Below are 18,968 nucleotides of genomic sequence, written 5' to 3' on the forward strand. Positions count from 1 at the left end.
ATCCTAATACTGCCTTGTTCTCTCCTCCCTAAACCCAGCATTCCTTCCATTCCTCTCCTATTACCTCAATCCCCTTTAACCCCTCTGTCACTCAGCAAGGGAAAGAGAGCACACCCCCAACTTTAGTTTCTACTTTATTCCATAACATTTATTGGCGAGCAAAGTTAGTGAACAACCTTAAATCTTCTGATATACCCAAAATGAAGCTGGCGAGAATAAAATTAATCTTATCTAGCATATCCATTATGTCATGGTCTTTCATGCAAGGTGTAATGGATTTTTGGTTCAAGAGAGTCCCCAATTTTGTGCAACAAGGCTTAGACCTCTATGACTATTATAAATGGTGTGCCCTAACCCTTGCTGAGTGCATTTGTTTTATCCCAGCTGCCATTGCCATAACCCTATCCATTTGGCAATTCCTAAGAGTCTCAAAGAATGTATGCTCTCACCTATGGAACTATTACAAGGCAATTACAACCAAGAAAGATGATGATTATCTGGAACTAGTAGAAAACATCAAGCTACTGTTCCAAGTACTAAAACAACTAAGAGAAGGAAGAGAATTGAACAAGCACACAATTCTCCAACTGGAGATTGTGGAATCAAAGTATCTAGGAAGCAATACCACAAATAACAATCAATCATCCACAAATGCCATAGTCTCTCTCCTACAAATTTGTAGACAGGGCAATAGTGCAGCCTGGGGAAGGGGTAGTGCATGTGAAATCATACAAAGCATTCACCCCAAGTGATATGGAGGTCCTAAAAAGACGGTTCCCCAAATATTTCAAAAAACATTTCAAAAGCATCAAGGAATTAAAGAGGGTGTTCACATTATTTAATCCCAGTCTTGAAGATGTGGAATTTCTTTTATGGGAATTTTCCTCTTCCTCAGAAAAGGAAAAATTCCTGAACGAAACAAAGATGAACCCCAATTTGACATCATGGCCTTTAATTCACCAGGACTTAGATTTCACACAGCACGCAAACCTTTGATACTTAATTCAGTGTAGAATGGACTTACTTGAGGCAATGAGAATTCATGTGAAAAGACCAAACTCTTGGCAAAAGTTTGAGAAGTTAAAACAAGGGGAAGAAGAACATCCAAGTAGTTTTCTAGATCGAGTAATTGAGGCAGCTGAGACAATCCTTGGTCTATGCAATACACATGCCCAGGAACCCATAGACCACATCTGTAGACAATTTGTAAAGGGAACATCAATCCCAATACAAAACTACTTTAGACAAAATTGTCCACAGTAGGAATGACTGCCACTAGAAGATGTAAGGCAACATGCTTCTTATATCCATGTCTCAAAACAGAAAGAAGCAAGAATTGCAAGACAGACGGACTCAGACAAAAATGAAATGATAGCTTATTTAAAACGACAATTGAAACAGTCCAAAAGAGAAAATAATTGGAGGAAATAAAAAATTTTGCCCTCCAAACTAGTAGGAGCCAAAATCAATACAGACAACTTATAGTTAACACCCAAAAAACAAAATCATTTTCACCTAGATGCTATCTTTGTGGAAAATTAGGCCATATCATTTGTTTTTGTAGCTTCAAACAACAAATTGATTTCTCCAAAAACAATAACTATAATCAAAGAGACAGAGGAAATAGAAGGACCTACTATAATTCTAAGTGGTCCAAAAACAATCATGACACAAAGAGAAAAGAAGAAAGCAAACATGATGGTTCATGCTGTAACCATGCATGTAAAAAATTTAGTCAATCCCCACCCTTAGACGACATGGAAAGATATATACAGATGGGAACGAAGCCAAAATCATTATGAATTGAGATTCCTAATTCAAAACGTTCTAATCATTGTAATTTGGGTGTGACAGGGTGTAGTCTGAGTGAGGATAGGAAAATTGAAAATCTGAGCAAAATAGAACAGGTGTCTAAGGCAAGCTACTCAGAATATCAAAATAGATCTGTGGTAGATAATCTACAATGGGAAGAAATAATGCAGATGCACAGAGAAATTTATGGTAATAATAAAGATGATTATATAAGAGATCAACTTTCTCATTCCATAACAGAAACATTGGGTGAGAAGCACAAGGATCACTCAAGCAATTGCAACAGCTCACATCATGAAACTTTGCAATCTTCTTCAAAATCATCAAACCCTCAAACTCCTCTCTTTATTCCAAGTCTAAAACAAAGGGGCAACTTGGATAAAGAACATTATGGTGAGGATTTACAATGTTTCCATAAAGGAACACATTTAGTAACCTTGGGGGAGTTAAATGCCAAAATTCTATTCTATTCACTTGCTTCAGACACAACGTCACAGATTGAGGTTAAAGAGCAAACAAATTAGTACGTTGGCAAAAACTTAAATTTAAAAGTGAAACTCACTGAGTTGCAGGGTACTGGCAGCTGTTCAAGAAATTCCACATCCACCTTTCTCAACCCCTTAGCTGAAGAATTCCAACCATAAGCATGGGGAAGGGAAAGGGAGCAGTTGTCATCCCCAGTAACCAGTGTGGCTAATAACATCAGCAATGAAGCTTGTTCAGTGATTGAAGACAAAACACATCTGACTTCAGTCACACAAACTTCAGGGCAAGATAGGGAACATCAGTCAGCTTTTGAATCAGTAATTGTACCTGAAGTGTTAAAGGGAACACTATCTAACTACCATACATTCCCGGATACTACCAATGGGAAAACTTCTGATTTGGGGCATGACAGTTCCTTAAATATCAGAGTGGATGGTGAATCAGATCAAACCTCCATTTCTGCAGCCCTTAGCAAAAGCCAACATGAAATTTGCACAACTAATAATGACTCACCAGCTCTCAAAGAGAGAATGCTCTTTAAGCCTGCTTTCTGTATTTCTAGTTCTAAACTTAACTTGCCTGATGGTGCTACAGGAAGTTCAGGTTTAGATATAAATGACCATATGCAATACTGGATCGATAATAAGTGTACACACAATACTGAGGATTCTTTATTACCCCTAGTGCCAGTGAAGTCCAACAACAGTGGAGAACCATTAGTTACCCTAGAAATTGTGTTGGGGTACACTATGAAGGACTAGTGGACACTGGTGCAACTTGTTCCATTTTACGCGAGGCACCCAAAAGATTGCCTAGGCCTGCTCTGGCTCCTCTGATTGCTGGACATCAGAGCCATATTCCTAATCTCCTCTACCTCCTTGGCCTTTTGAGCTTCTTTTAGTTGTCTCTTCAGCTCTGCAATCTCCCTATCCTTTTCAGAGACCTTTGATTGTTTTGGCTTGCTTTCCCTAGACTCATGGACATATGCAGCAGTCTTCCTTAGGTCTTCAATGGGCATGGTCTCCCATTGTGGGCAATGCAACTTGAAATAAGCCTGGATGTGGGTTAGACTTCCTTTTACAAATTGCCTCCTGACATGCTGGATGTTATCTTCAGCTGTCATGCCCCTGAAACCTAGGATAATTTCGCCTACCTCTAAGAGCCTGTCCAGGTAAAGACTTGGGTGTTCTTCCTCTCCCTGCCTTAATTTCTCAAAGGACCCCCATGCATTTGATCTTCTTGCATAGAGCCTTATTGCTTCTGCTAAATCCTCCCTACATCTTTTGTGAAGAGAGTTCTAAGTCCTGATGTTGTTCTGGCCACAAGGCAAGATTGGGGTTGCTTCTTGTCTCGGCTATAAATTTTGCCTTCTCACTAGGGGTGTATAATTCTGAAAGGAGCAATTCCACGTCCTCAAATGTTGGGTTGTAAAGTCTCACGGCCCATTTGTATTCTTTTGTGGATTTAACGAGGATTTATATAGAACTGGGGGAACCTCCTTTTCAAGATCTCCAAAACACCCCCTGAAAAAGGTTTGTAGCCTTTAACATGTATAATGCCTGTGTCAGGTTGTACCATTGTCCTGCCAGTAATGGGAAGTATAGTCACAGGAGCTGCTTCAGCCCCTGCAACCTGTTGTTCTTCAGTGTTCTCATCTTTAGCTTGTTGTTTAATATCACTCCCCTTTTTTGGTGTGACTGCACTCTCAATAATCTCTAACTGAATGATTGTCTTTGCATCTAGGTCCTTTCCTTCCCTGATCTGCTTGTTTATCTCAATTAAGGTCTTCATGTGCTCCACTAATTGCTCCAAAACTGGGTTTGTTATTTCTGTTCTCGCAAAGGGATATGCCAAGACCTTTCTCAATATCATCAGGACCCCATAGAAAATTGCAGTCATGGCTATCCCTGATGGCACATATGCCAAAGCATCACCCACTGATATAGTTAGCCACATGTAAGTATCATATATTTCTATAACTTGTTTGAAAAACTGGAGAACCGTTATCAGCCAAAAGGTGGCACAAGCCTGCCAAATCCCACATATCAGCACCCCAGAGCACCCCAGTGTAACAATGGCCCTATCGATGAAGCTGGCCGTATTGATCACTTCCCACACAGGTTCTGAAATAAAAATCCTAAGCTGGCTGGCCAAAACTGTTATGTTGATAATAACAGAAATGTTTTGGGAAGCTGAAGAGATGGCCTCATGCTAGAAACCTACAGGACTCACTCCTCCCACACACACAGGCTAGAGTGAGTAGGGAGAAGTAGCTACTCCTCCTTCTTCACCCCTCCCACCAAGCAGTTGGAAATCAGTTGGAAATCAGTTGGAAATGAAGGCAGGATGAATGTCTCTTACAAGACTCGGCTAGGCAAATCTCTAATGCTGTTCACTTTCTCAACTTATATTCCTTACAGGTTTGATTGAGGGACAAGGGTGAAGCTAGATGTCTTGTTGTTACTGTGACAGATGAGGATCTGACTTCTTTGGCTGGTAACTGAAAGGAACCAAGCTCTATGGTAGCTGTGAGTACGCCCAAATAATACCCAGAAACAACTACTTAAAGATAAAGTTTTATATTGATAAAAGAAGGAAGGGAAAGCAGGGAAGGGGTATCAAGGATTTGGATAAGATTTGGGGAGTCCTGAACTGTTAGGTAGAAACTGCCCCTCCCCCCCAGGAGGGAGTGGCAGACTTTTACCTAGCCGGCCCTCAAAGCTCATAATAATCACTTCCATTATCTAAAATAACTAAATGAATAATAAAATGCTATTGCAAGAAAGGTCTAATCCCGCTAGACAAGCAAACTTCTGAGTAGAAACCAAAATGGCTTTTGCCACTATGGCCACCAAGGCAATCCCCACACCAGGGACAGCAAGCAGTCTGACCTACTCACCTCAACCCCCAGGAATCAACTGTTAAACTCCTTTTCAACTGTTCCCTCACCCAGAGTTCTCCAGGGGGGGTCCCCTGAAATTCTGGGTGAGGCATGACCCTGTATCTTGCAGGAATTCCACCCTGCCATTTTCCATGATACAGTATGTGTGTATGTTATATGCATTTTCAGATGTTTTTCAATGATTTTGTTTTACAATGACTGAATTTCAATTCTCAATCCCCAGTAGTTTCTGTAATTTGTCTATCTTGAACTGTTTCTGGGTGTTCTGCATTTGTATGTTTCTTTTCAGGTTTCACATGGGTCACATGGAACCATGAATCTTTTTCTTCTACTTTTATACTTGTAGGGGTAGTGAGCAAAATTTGATAGGGTCCTAACCATTGGGGTCTGTTACTGATTTTCTTGTGAAGTTTCTTATGTACACTTTGTCTCCTGATTTTAAATTATGCAAATCATAAGGGGAACTCTCTGTTGAATCAAACCAAGTTAATGAAGTTCTGTGAGTCTTTGTTGCAGAGCCTGGATATATTTATGCAGTTCACAACCTGCACCCAGCATTGAGACATATGGAGTTTTGTGAACTCTTCCTCACCAAACAGGTCGGCCATATGTATTTCAATTGGGGAAAGATGTAAGTCCCCACTAGGTTTCCTTCTCAGATACCATAACACTACTGGCAAAACTTCCATTACCTAGCTCTTACTACTCTTCTGTCCATCTCCTCTCCCCTGTCTTTGAAAGGACTTTAGAGGACAAAAGGGTAGAGGAGAACATGACTTTGTAAAATTTTTCTTGGAGGCCTGGGATGAAAATTGACTCAAGTAGTTATATAATCTCTGGTCAAAATTTCTTAAGAAAGGCAACCAGTTAAGCAAGAAGGAACTACTTTGTAAATAAAATAAATCAGATGAAGAATCCCTCTGCTTGAGCTTCCTGGTTAAGATGGTGGCTGAGTAAAAAAAGCAGCTGCTTAACCACTCCTAACCGAAAAATATAGGACTCCTCAAGAAGACATAAAAACAAAGCCAGAGGAACGAAGAAACTCCACAACAGGGCGCGGCATTGAAGGTACGTGGAATTGGGGCATTTCCATGCTATAAGGGGGTGAAACAGCTCTCACTAAAACACAAGTTAGCAACCCCTCCCCCACCCCACACCACCTATAGTGCCAAAGCCAGCGCATAAGAGCTAGAGTAAGCATGGGGCACCAATTAAGTCCTTGGCAGCTACCTGGGATCACCAGGGCCTGTACCTGAGAGCAGCAAGACTTAAGACCCAAAGAGGCTAAAGAACGCACGCGGACTTTGAATGCAGACCCTGAGCACAGGCACAAGCACAGGCTCTTAAGTCCACGGATCATGCCTTGAGTGAGGACCCAATGCAGAGCGGTGCATGACTGTGGAAACAGCGCCCTGAATCTATTAAAGGAGCCTCAGACAGAGGAACAAACAAGGGGACCACCAGGAGGCTTGACCCTGAGATCAACGAGATCTGAGACTTCAAGAGCCTAGAGAGCGCAAACAGACTCTGGGTTGAGCAGTGTTATTTCCTCATTGTCTATACTGCCTTTAATCAGGATGTAATGACCTTCCCTGTCTTTTTTAATCATATCTATTTTTACTTTGGCTTTGTCAGAAATCACAATAGCCACTCCTGCCTTCTTTTTCTCATTCGATGCCCAAAAGATTTTGCTCAAGCCCTGAACCTTAAACTTGTGTATGTCCACCAGCCTCATATGTGTTTCTTGTAGACAACATATGGTAGGATTTTGGTTTCTAATCCACTCTGCTATTTGCTTCCGTTTTATGAGCGAGTTCATCCCATTCACATTCAGAATTTTAATTATCAGTTGTGCATTCACTGACATTTTCGTATCCTCCCCTATTCCTACCCCTTCTTCTTAAACTATTTCCTTTTAAACCAGTGATTTGCTTTAAGCCAGTATCCCTTATCCCCTCCCTTGATTAAATTCCCTTTCTACCCCCTCCCTTATTATTCCCCTCTTTTTATTTTTAAAGGCCTAATGAATTCCCTCCCCCTTCTTCTCCTCTCCCTTTTTTGACCTCCCCACTCCCCTGCACTTCTTGGTTTATCCCTTCTGACTTTCTCAGTAGGGTTAGATAGAGTTTTATATCCCAATGGATATAACTATTCTTCCCTCTCAGGGTTAATTACACTGAGAGTAAGGTGTAAATATTACCTCTTAATGCTCTCTTCCTCTCCTTCTTATAATAGTATTCATCCCTTCTCCTTCCCATGCCCTCTTTGTGTGTAATAGAATATCCTATTTTTCTTATTCCTTCAAGATTCTCTTGGTGTCCTCTACTATTCATCCCCCTCTTTCCATCCCACCCATATTATCTTACATCATTTAGTATTCCAGCCTCTCCCTATGAATAATTCTTCTAATTATTATAATAGTGAATGCTATAATGGTGAACAGAGTTCACTACAGAGAATTATACATAGCATTTCCCCACATAGGAGTACCAATCATTAGATCTTCTTGAAGCCCTCAAAGAGGCAAATTTAAAAAATATGAGTTTTCTTACTTTCCCTTCTGTTTCTTATTCACCTTTTCATGTTTCTCTTGATTTTTGTGGTTGGATATCAACTTTCCATTTAAGTCCTGGTCTTTTCTGTGCAAATGCTTGGAAATTTTCTATCTTGTTGAATGCCCAAACTTTCCCCTGGAAGAATATAGTCAGTTTTGATGGGTAGATGATCCTTGGTTGTAAACCCAGTTCTCTTGCCTTTCTGAATATCATATTCCAAGCCTTGCGGTCTTTTAGTGTGGAGGCTGCCAGATCCTGTGTGTCCTGATTGGTGCTCTTTGATATCTGAATTGTCTCTTTCTGGCTTCTTGTAAAATTTTTTCTTTTAGTTGGAAGCTCTTGAATTTGGCTATTATATTCCTGAGGATTCTCTTTTCAGTGTCTAGTGTAGAGGGTGATCTATGGATCCTTTCAATGTCTATATTACCCTCTTGTTGTAGAACTTCAGGGCAATTTTGCTGAATAATTTCTTTTAGTATGGAGTCCAAATTTCTATTAATTTCTGTTTTTTCAGGAAGACCAATGATTTTCAGATTGTCTCTTCTAGACCTGTTTTCTTGATCTGTCAGTTTCTCATTGAGATATTTCATGTTTCCTTCTATTTTATCTGTCTTTTGACTTTGCTTTATTTGTTCTTGCTGTCTTGATAGATCATTGGCTTCTACTTGCCCAGTTCTTGTCTTTAGAGACTGGTTTTCTGCTATAAGCTTTTGATTTTCTTTTTCAGTTTGGTCTGACCTGTTTTCCAGCTGTTTGATTTTGGTCTCCAATTTGCTTATTAATTCTTTTGATTTGGGGGCGTCTTTTTCTAATTGCCTAATTCTAGCCTTTAGAGACTGGTTTTCGGCTATAATCTTTTGGTTTTCCTTTTCAATCTGGTCATTTCTGGTCTTTGATTTACTTGCCTCACTTTCCAATTGTGAAATTCTGCCTTTTAAACTGTTATTTTCTTGCCAGATCTCTTCCATCTTTCTCATGATCTCAGATCTGAACTCTTCAAGACCTTGTGACCCATTTTCATTGTTTTGGGAAGGTTTGGATTGTTTGTTCTCCTCTGCTGTTTCCTCTGTTGTCTGGATTTTTTCTGTGTAAAAGTTGTCAAGAGTTAAAGGTTTTTTCTTCTTCATCTTTCTCTTCTGGTTTTCCTGATGATTCTGGCTTGTCATTTTAAGCTGAGTTCCCTCTCAGCTTTATGCTCACACCCAGGATCTGTCTGCGGCTCTTTAGAGATTCCTGAGATCTCAGATCTAGTTGTTCTGGGACAAGTCTCCTGGTGGTCTCCTTGCTCGTTCTTCTGCCTGAAGCTCCTTTAACAATCTCAGGGAGCTGCTTCCATAGTCAAGCACCTCTCTGCACTGGGTCCCCACTCAAGGTCCACTCCTGCACTCAGAATCAGCCCCTTTGTCCGTGCCCCAGTCCGCGCTTTAATCCGTGCCTCAGCCCACGCCTGTGTCAGCCCCTTCGCCTGCACCTGGGCTCAGGGTCTGGGCTCAGGGTTTGCACTCAGAGTCCGTGAGTTCCTCAGCCTCCTGGGGGGGGGGTGGTCCCAAGTCTTGCTGCTCCCAGGAACAAGCCCTGGTGAGCTGCCAATGACCCAATGGGTGCCCCAAACCTGCTCCGACTCCCGTGCCCTAGCTTTGGCATTGTAGGTGGTGTGGGGTGGGGGAGGGGGTTGCTCCGCTTGTGTTTTCGTGGGAGCTGTTTCACCCCTTTATAGCATGGAAATGCCCCATTTCCACATACCTCTGATGCTGCGCCCTGTTGTGGGGTCCCTTCTTTCCTCTGAATTTGTTTTTATGTCTTCTTGAGGAGTCCTATATGCGTGGGTTAGGAGAAGTCAAGCAGCTGCTTTTTACTCTGCCGCCATCTTAACCTGGAACCCAAAGGGCTATTTTTTGCAAAAGAATGAGAGGAAAAAAGTCTTAACATATTGGTTAACATGAAGGGCTCCTGTTTTCTACCCCAACCCCCATCACCCTTCAACCTGTTTGAGGGCTAGAGTCCTTTTACAAACCTTAAAACCCCATGAAATGTTGGTTGTTGGTGATGAGGTTAATGTAATATCTCCTCATGAAAACCTCATTAAATTTCTCAGCTAAAGGCACTATTGACCAACCAATTAGAGGAAAGTCTGCTGGATTGGGGGGTCTGAGAAACTGGCTTCAAATCCAAGCTCTGTCATTACCTGTGAGACTTTGGATATGTCAATTAATCTTGCTGGGTCTGTTTCCTCTCCTTTAAAATGAGGGAGCTAGAATGGATGTTTCTTTTACCTCTAAATCTAGGATATTATAATCCTAGAAGTAAACCTTTCATGTGTGATCTTTCTTTCTCTCTAATCTCTCTCTTTCTCTCTGTCAACTGTAATGGAATTGAGGGAATTAGGAGAGCAAGTAGTTAATTGTGGAAAATGAATTAACCCACACTGATCCCATCTTGTAGCTCAATTTTTTGGTTCTCTCTCTCTATTCAATTGTGGATTTAGTCTAAATTCTCTTTTAGAAGAAATGTTCATTTATAGTGGGAATTGGGAAAAAACTTTATTGCACTGTTTGAATCTAGCCCTGTGTGGCTCAAAAATTGGACCACTTGTTGCTGCTCAGAGACCCTTAATTAAGGATCTAGGCTCCATTTCCCAGAAAAACAGTCAGATCTTAAAATTGATGTAAAGTTTTTTTTCATAATTGTACATCTCAAGCAATGTATGTGTTTTAACTAAAAACTGGCTCCATACTGATCAGTTATTGTTTTAGTGTTCTTTTATTGTTTATAGACACTTGAGAGGAATGGGGCATCTCTTTTCCAGGCTTCCAGGAATTATAGCTATTCACTTTCCCCCTCCCAACCTAGAAAGTCCCTATTCTTTCATCCAATTAGAAATTAGATTACTTAATGTTACATTGTTTCCTTTTAATTACAAGTATCCTTTCCACATCACAGTTTTGATACATCATAGGTTGGCATAAAAAATTCAATAAAAGGGCAGCTGGGTAGCTCAGTGGAGTGAGAGTCAGGCCTAGAGACAGGAGGTCCTAGGTTCAAACCCGGCCTCAGCCACTTCCCAGCTGTGTGACCCTGGGCAAGTCACTTGACCCCCATTGCCCACCCTTACCAATCTTCCACCTATGAGATAATACACCGAAGTATAAGGGTAAAAATAAAATAAAATAAAATAAAATAAAATAAAATAAAAATTCAATAAAAATTTGGGGAGGGTTTTGTGGAAGCCAGAGAAGACAAGTGATGGCCAGTAGATGACATAAAGTTTAGAAATTCAGAAATATATAACATATATGTATAGTATTATATTATATAAGTATATTTTATCTTTTAATACCATAAATATGCACTATTTATTTTTTAAAGTTAAAATAAGTAAAAAGTTCAAGTTTACAAAAAGAATTCAAAAGCCAGTGGATAACACACAAAGGCTAGAAGTGTAGAGATCGCATGGCTTTAAAAATTTAGTGATATTTATGAGTATGTACTGTTCTATAAAATACTTGTACAATGTATACTTTACTGTTTAATAACATAAATGAATAGCTACATAATTTTTTTCTTAAAATTAAATTTGTAGTAAATTAAAATGAAAATTAAAAAGAACTGCAGCTCTTTGCACTGGCTTCAGGATGCCAACTAGTTTGCAGCAATCTCTCACATGGCATCTCGCAAGATCTGACAGTGATTTTTGCATTTCAAGTTTCTTAACTCTTGTGTCATTTAAATGCCCTAAACTCTATTATAATCACAGTACCAAGTGTAGTCTTCCTAGTGGCTTGGAAAATGCTCCCAAAAAAACAGAAGAAAGTGACAGAATCAAAGGGAAAAGTAGAATTGTTAGATTCTGAAGATTATGCTTCATTCATGCAAAATGGCTGCTGTGGTTGGGTACCATTACCATGTTAATGAATTGACCATAAGATGCATTAAGAAAAAAAAAGAAGGAAATACATGAAACTATTGCTGCGACCTCACCATCAACTGCAAAGCATTTACATAGCCCATGTCTCTTGCATTGAAAGTGCAACATTCTTTTGGGTGCAGGATGGTTATAAAGAAGATATTCCAGTAGACTTTGGCATCATATGACAGAAGGCTAAGTCCTTACATGATTCCTTCATGGAAAATGAAAGTGAATGGTCTTCCTCTATGAATTTTCGGGCCAGGAAAGGCTGGTTTGAATTTATTTTTTTTTAAAGATTTACCCCAGGCAATATAAAAGTAATGGGAGAGCCAGTATCTGCCAATCAAGAGGCAGGTAGGGAATTTCCTGAAACTCTGAAGAAATTGACTGAAGAGAAAGGCTACGCATTGGAACAGATATTCAATGCAGGTAAAACTGCTCTATACTGGGAAAAAAATATTTGAGAACCAAGGGATAGGGTAGCTTAGCTCTTTTGTGCTACTATCACAGGGGTCATAATAAAGAGAGATAGGGGGCAGATGGGTGGCTCAGTAGATTAGAGCCAAGCCTAGACATGGGAGGTCCTGGGTTCCAATCTAGCTTCAGACACTTCCCAGCTGTGTGACTCTGGACAAGTCACTTAACCCCATTGCCTAGCCTTTACTACTCTTCTGCTTTAGAAGCAATACATAGTGTTGATTGTAAGATGGAAGGTATGGGTTTTAAAAAAATAAATAAAAATAAATACAGATAACCCTCAAGGTTTGAATGGAAAGGACAAGTACCAGCTGCCTATCTTCTGGACGTTCAGTAAGAAAACATGAACAGCCAAGGCACTTTTCCTTGACTGATTCCATCAGCATTTTATGCCAAAGATTAGAAAATACCTTGTATTTTGTTATACATGCAGTGTGTTCAGTATTATTCTCCTCCAATTTGTTTCATTTAAATTGTTTATATTTATTTTTTATTTCTTTTTTTCACACAGTATTTTTAGTTAATATTGACCTACATCTAGCCCATGACCAAACACTTAACCTATATTTTACAATAAGGTACTGTAAACACCTCATAAAAAAGGGGAAAAATTTTAGAAAAAACTGATTCAGTTTAAATCCAGACCAAAGCAAACTCTTTTCATTTTCTATTTTTGTTTGTTTCAATTTCTTTTTTGTTTGTTTTTCCTTCCACAAAAGGATTAATATGGGAAAATGTTTTACATGGTAGGGAAAGAGAGATCTTGAGACTCAAATTTTTGAAAAAATGTTAATAATTGTTTTTACATGTAATTGAGGAAAAATGAAATATAAGAAAAGATATTCTTATAAAAAGACTTCTGTTCTCTGTTTTCATTAACTATTGCAAATTTCACTTTGGGAAATAGTGCTCTCTGCCATTAATGATCTATTTCCTGGGCTTCAATTTACTTGGGAGAAGAAGATCAAACAGAAGTTTGTATGAAATGTGCTATTTCTTTGAGCTATTAAATTTCCTTTTATAGAGGTCAAATCATTGTGGTTTTATCCTGCCTATTGAATCACCTAATATAGTGATAGGCAAACTTTTTAAAGAGGGGGCCAAAGGAAAGGAAATGCTCATCTGTTGGTCTATTTCTAAGGCAACTCTTTCAAAGTTTCATTGTATTGTATCCTACTCATTGTATTCATCAGATTAGGAATAATGTCAGGGCGGGCCAGATAGAACATTTCAAGGGGCCACATCTGGCCCACCGGCCATAGTTTGCCCATCACTGAGTCCTAGTAGATTTATACTCTTCGTTGTTTCAGACTGTAGTATTATGTTCTCTTTTGTTTTCCCTTGTGATCTTATATTTCACATTGTTTCATGATCAAGGTCAGCATGATAGGGAACTGTGGTAAAGAATGGATGAATGCATAAGGCTTTGGCTTTATTACTTTATTGGATTTTTTGGATTGGATCTTTGATTTCTTTGGTAAAAGGAACTCCAGGTGGTGAGGTAATTCCCTCAATTAATCCAGACCAGCACCTGCCTTGCCCTTCATAGTCTTTGAGAAATATCTGGAACACTGAAGAGTTAAGTGACCTACCCAGGGGCACAAAACCAGTAGGGGTCAAAGGTGGAATTTTAATCCAGGAACTTCTTAAACTCATGAGGCCAGCTTTGATATAGTATCCCTAATAATGATCATGTATGCAAGATAATAGAATCAGAAATTCAGAGTTGGAATTTAGTCCATTTCATTCCCAAAGACATTCAGTCTTTGCTTGAATCCAAAACTCCTTTTATTTTTAACTTCTCTTGATTCTTTTACCAACTCAGATGGCTGAGATAATATATGCAGCAATGTTATAGGCTTCAAATCACTATATAAATATTAATTATTATCATTACCAATGGAGAAGAGTTGAAGCATGGATAATGCAAGATGATGAATCATTTTTCAAAATCACTTTGTCTTGCAGAATTTTTTTGTTTAATCTTTAAATATTTAAATAATGAACTGGAGGAATTCCATGTGAACTGGACCAACCTTCAGGAACAGATGCAGAGTAAAAGGAGCAGAACCAGGAGAACATTATACACAGAGATGGATACACTGTGGTACAATCTAATGTAATGGACAGAATTTCTCTACTAGCAGCAATGCAATGATCCAGGATAATTCTGAGGGACTTATGAGAAAGAACACTATCCACATTCAGAGAAAGAACTGTGGGAGCAGAAACACAGAAGAAAAACAACTGCTTGATCACATGGGTAGATGTGGATATGATTAGGGACATAGGCTCTAAATGTTCACCCTAATGCAAATATCAATAATATGGAAATAGGTCTTGATCAATGGCACATGTAAAACCCAGTGAAATTGCTTGTTGGCTAGGGGAGGGGAGTGGGAGGAAGGGAGGGAAAGAACATGAATCACAGAACCATGGAAAAATATTCAAAATCAATTAATTAGATAAAATTTCCCAACCCCCCAAATTAATTAATTAATTAATATTTATATGCCTCTCATAGGGAAGAGATGAATTATGTTTTTAGCTTCTCCCAAGATAGTGGAGCTAGAAACAATGTATGGAAGCTGCAAAAAGATAAATTTTAGTTAATATCTGGGGAAAAAAAACTTGTTAATGAGAATGAATTGCCTCAGGAAATAGGGATAGAAAAGAATCTATTACTTTATTTAGTAGAGAGAGCTCCTACTTCAAAATTCCCTCATCTGGTCAGAATTTCTTGTCATTTCACCTCTCTCTCTGCCTTGAAATCCCAAACTCTGGTCTTCATCTACAGTATGACCTCCATTTCTTTGACCCCCTCAGTTGTTTTCCAGGTCATTGTCCCTAAAGTGACCATACTCTCTTCCTTTCCCCATTCTGACCCCTTGATGTACCAATTCTGTTTTATTCTGTCCTATCATCTTGAGTGTCTTGTTCCCTTATTGTTTTGTCCACCTTGCTTTGAAAAGTCTCAGTCTTAAATCACTTCTGCCTTCATCTCCATACACATGCTGCTGAGAAGAAACTAGAGGAAGTCATGAAACCATGTTGATTGCATCTACTACATTTTTGTTTCCTGACCACACCTGCAACCTCAACACCTTCCTAATTGACTTTCTGTCTCACTTAATGGAGGGTCTCTTCAAAATCTTTTCATCTCTTCTTGAACTTCCCATGAATTTCTCCCTCCTCACTCTTTTCAGCTAAGAACTCTACTTGATATTTCACCAAAAAAATTGAAGTCATTTGTTAGGAGATTCCTTTTCCCTACTCTTCTTCAACTTTGGTCACCCACATGCCTTCTATCTCTATGTCTACCTTCTAACCTGCCACATATGAAGAAATGATGCTGGGAGCAGCCAGGTGGCTCATGGTTAGACAAGCCTTGAGATGAGAGGTCCTGAGTTAAAATATGACCTCAGACACTTCCTGGTTGTGTAACCTTGGGTAAATCACTAAAACCCCTTTGCCTAGCCCTTAGTGCTCCTCTGCCTTGGAGACAGTACATAGTATTGATTCTAAGTTGTAAGGTAAGGGTTAAAAAAATACAATTTTCTCTATGGACAAAATAAAAGTAGAAGAGGTTCTCTGGTCCTCCAGTTCCCCCATCTGAAAAATTAAGGTATTGAACTAAATCACCTCTAATGTCCCTTCCAACTGTAAACACTATGGGCCCTTGCAGCAGGGAATTACAAAAGCTTTAGACCTGCCGGGATAATTGAAGCAAACCATTCAATGACTATGCTCTAACACTCTTTGGACGTTTAAATTTTTTTAATTAATTAATTTGTTTGTTACTCATTTTTCTTTTTAAAAAATGCTTATTTTTAAAAATAAATTCCAAACTTCATGCATTTGTGTGTCATCCTTGTGTAGGGCTAATCTAGTCTGTATCGCTCCAATATTAGTATATGTGCTACCAAAGTGAGCACTACTCCTTTTCTTTAACAAACATTTTTAAGCATTCCATATGTAAAAGCCACCATATGTAAGGACGTCTTAAATTCAACATGTCCAAAACTGAATTCATTATCTTTTGCCCAAACCCTCCCTTTTTCCAGATTTCCTTCTCCCTACCAAAGGAGCCATTAGACTTTTGGTCTCCCAAGGTTTTTAACCTTCACTTCTCAATGTCCCTCACTCCACATATCCCATCAGTTGCCGAATCTTTCACTGGGGTGTATGGAGTGTTCTGGGTGGGGTAGGGTCTTAGATGTGAAGGCTTTTAGAACACTTCTTTGTTCTCATTCTTCTTAAGTATTTACCTCTCACCCAGCTCTCACCTGTGCCTCTAAGAAGCTACAGAAAGTACAGTGGCCCCACCCCAGTAAACTGTGTCAGCAGAAAAGCTAAACCACCTGTTGGTGAGTTAGGAGGTGTCTACTCCAGGCATTTGGAGACTTCCTCAGGTAGACTGGATAGATGGAAATAATTGGTTCCAATAGCCATGAAAGTGGCAGAAGCAATTAGACATCAAAGAAGCCAACGTTGCCCAATGCATCCTGATCCATCACCAGTCATCTTGACTTTGGTCTTGCTACTGGACTTTGATGACTCTAGAAGACACAAAGGGAGGCTGATGGTTTGATGCAACTCTACCTCGCTTCAATCCAATTTATACTAAAGATGAAAGACATCACTCATGATGTCATTTTGGTCTGCTTTGGGCATGAAGGACGATAACCAACCAATACCTTTCACAACCAACCCCTTATCTCCACTCCCACAACTTAGTTCAGGCTCTTATCATCTCCATCTTAGATTATTGTACTTAAGCAGCTAGTCTCCCTCAATTCTCTTATCATTTCAGTGCTGCTCAGAAAGAATAAGAACCCAGTCCTTTCTGTGCCATTCTAGTGCAATGTAAAGCACAATCTATGTGGAAGAGAGATTCTGTGAGACCTTGGGGCAAATCACTCAATCTTAGTTTCTTCACCTGTAAAATAATGAGATTGGATTAGATCAAGCCTTTAGAAGATCCTTTCCATGTCTAAAACTATGGTAACTGAAACAATGAATGATTAAACCAGGAATCTAATCCTGTAAGTGTCCAAGTGGAAAAATACTGAAGAACAGTCCACTTTAAGCTATCGTTTTGTTTTCCTGAGGTTGTATAATGCAGCTATTATGTGCCATATTTCATTCCCAGAAGCATTTACCGGAAGTATTTCTTAGAAGAGATATGTGATGTATTCTGTCAAATGATCAGGAAGTTCCCCACTTAATACATTGTATTTGTCTAAACCATAATCTAGAGTTCAGATTACCATTGTCTCTTTGCCAGGACTTCCTATTTCTTTTGCAAATTTATCTAATGTAAATAGGACAGCAAGTGTTCCTTTTGCACATGACTGACCAGAAGGCTGTACAACCAAAAACAAATATATAATCTGTAATCTGCCATTCAGTAAAAGTGTTGCATCAGCTTCACAGGTCTGTGGGCTTAGAGGCATCATTTTAAAATTTGTTTTCTGCTCTGGCCCTTACCTCTCACCAATTTGTTAAAGTATCTTAAGACTTTCTAGGACTCACTGAAGACATGAAAGAAAAAGACTAAGCAAAGCACTCTGAACAAAGTCTGACTTTACTTGGTGTGCAAGGCAAACAGGTCAGAGGTCTGCAGATTCCCCTGTTGAATCTGAGACATTCAGTTTCCAGATTGCATAGATTTTGTAAACATGGGCAATGACTCAACAGAGGTCATGAACAGGGATAGTCATTCAGAATATCAGTTTTGAATATATTCAGAAAAGGTGTAATAAACAGGTTGGTGAAAAATGATTCTTTTAAAGATAGATTAGAGTAATAAGGGTTATGAGAAGAGCATCTTCTCAGTTTCTCTTTCCCTTTACAGATGACACTTACAGATGTAAGAATGGGGGCTCAGCTTCCTTTAGAGCATGTGGCAAAGTAAGGGAAAGTGTATAAGCAATTTCATCATTGCAGAGTCTTTTAATACTATTCCTATTCCTATTGTATCTTATTGAAATCACATAGTTACAGCTTATCAAACTGTTATAAAGGAACCCTTAGAAGTGATTGAAAGCTACTTAATTAATTTCTTGTTATAGACATAAGGTACTCTTTTAAAATTAAAAATATTCCCTCAATTACATGTAAAAACAATTTTAACATTTAAAAATATTTTGAGTCCCAAATTTTCCCCTTTCCCCCACCCCAAATTTCCCCTTGCATCCCTTTTGTTGAGATGGTAAGCAATTTAATATCAATTTTACATAAGCAGTCATGTAAAATGTTTTTTTTCATATTAGTCCTTTTGTGAAAAAGAAACCTCAAATAAAAAAATAAAGTGAAATATAGTATTCTTTGGTCTGGATTCAGATTCTATCAATTCTTTCTCTGCAGGCAGATGGCACTCCCCCTCTCCACTTCCCCATCTCCCTCTCCACTGTATAAACTATTTCATGTCTCTTTTTGGTGGGATAATTTACCCATTCTAACTCTCCCTTCACTCTTTTCCCAGTGCATTTCTCTTTCTCACCCCATACTTTTGTTTTTTTAGATATCATCTCATTATATTCATCTCACACCCCTGTCCTTGGTCTATGTATAATCCTTCTAACTACCATAATAATTATAAAGTTCTTAGGAGCTGCAAGTATCATCTTCCTATCTATGGATACAATTTAACATTGTTGAATCCTTCGTGATTTCTCTTTTCTTTTTAACTTTTTGTGCTTCTTGAGTCTTGTATTTGAGAATCAAATTTTCTATTTAACTCTGGTCTTTTTATCAAGAATGCTGGAAAGGTTTCTATTTCATTGAATGCCCTTTTTTTCTCCACAGAGGATTATGCTCAGTTTTA

General features: G+C 38.9%; 1 pseudogene; it reads right to left on the minus strand.

The window, feature by feature from the left end:
* Positions 1 to 15,973: 15,973 nt before the first annotated feature.
* On the minus strand, positions 15,974 to 16,074 carry LOC123250777 (annotated as a pseudogene).
* Between the last annotated feature and the right edge of the window lie 2,894 nt (positions 16,075 to 18,968).

This window comes from Gracilinanus agilis, chromosome 5, assembly GCF_016433145.1.
Source record: "Gracilinanus agilis isolate LMUSP501 chromosome 5, AgileGrace, whole genome shotgun sequence".
In the NCBI taxonomy this organism is placed as follows: Eukaryota; Metazoa; Chordata; class Mammalia; order Didelphimorphia; family Didelphidae; genus Gracilinanus; species Gracilinanus agilis.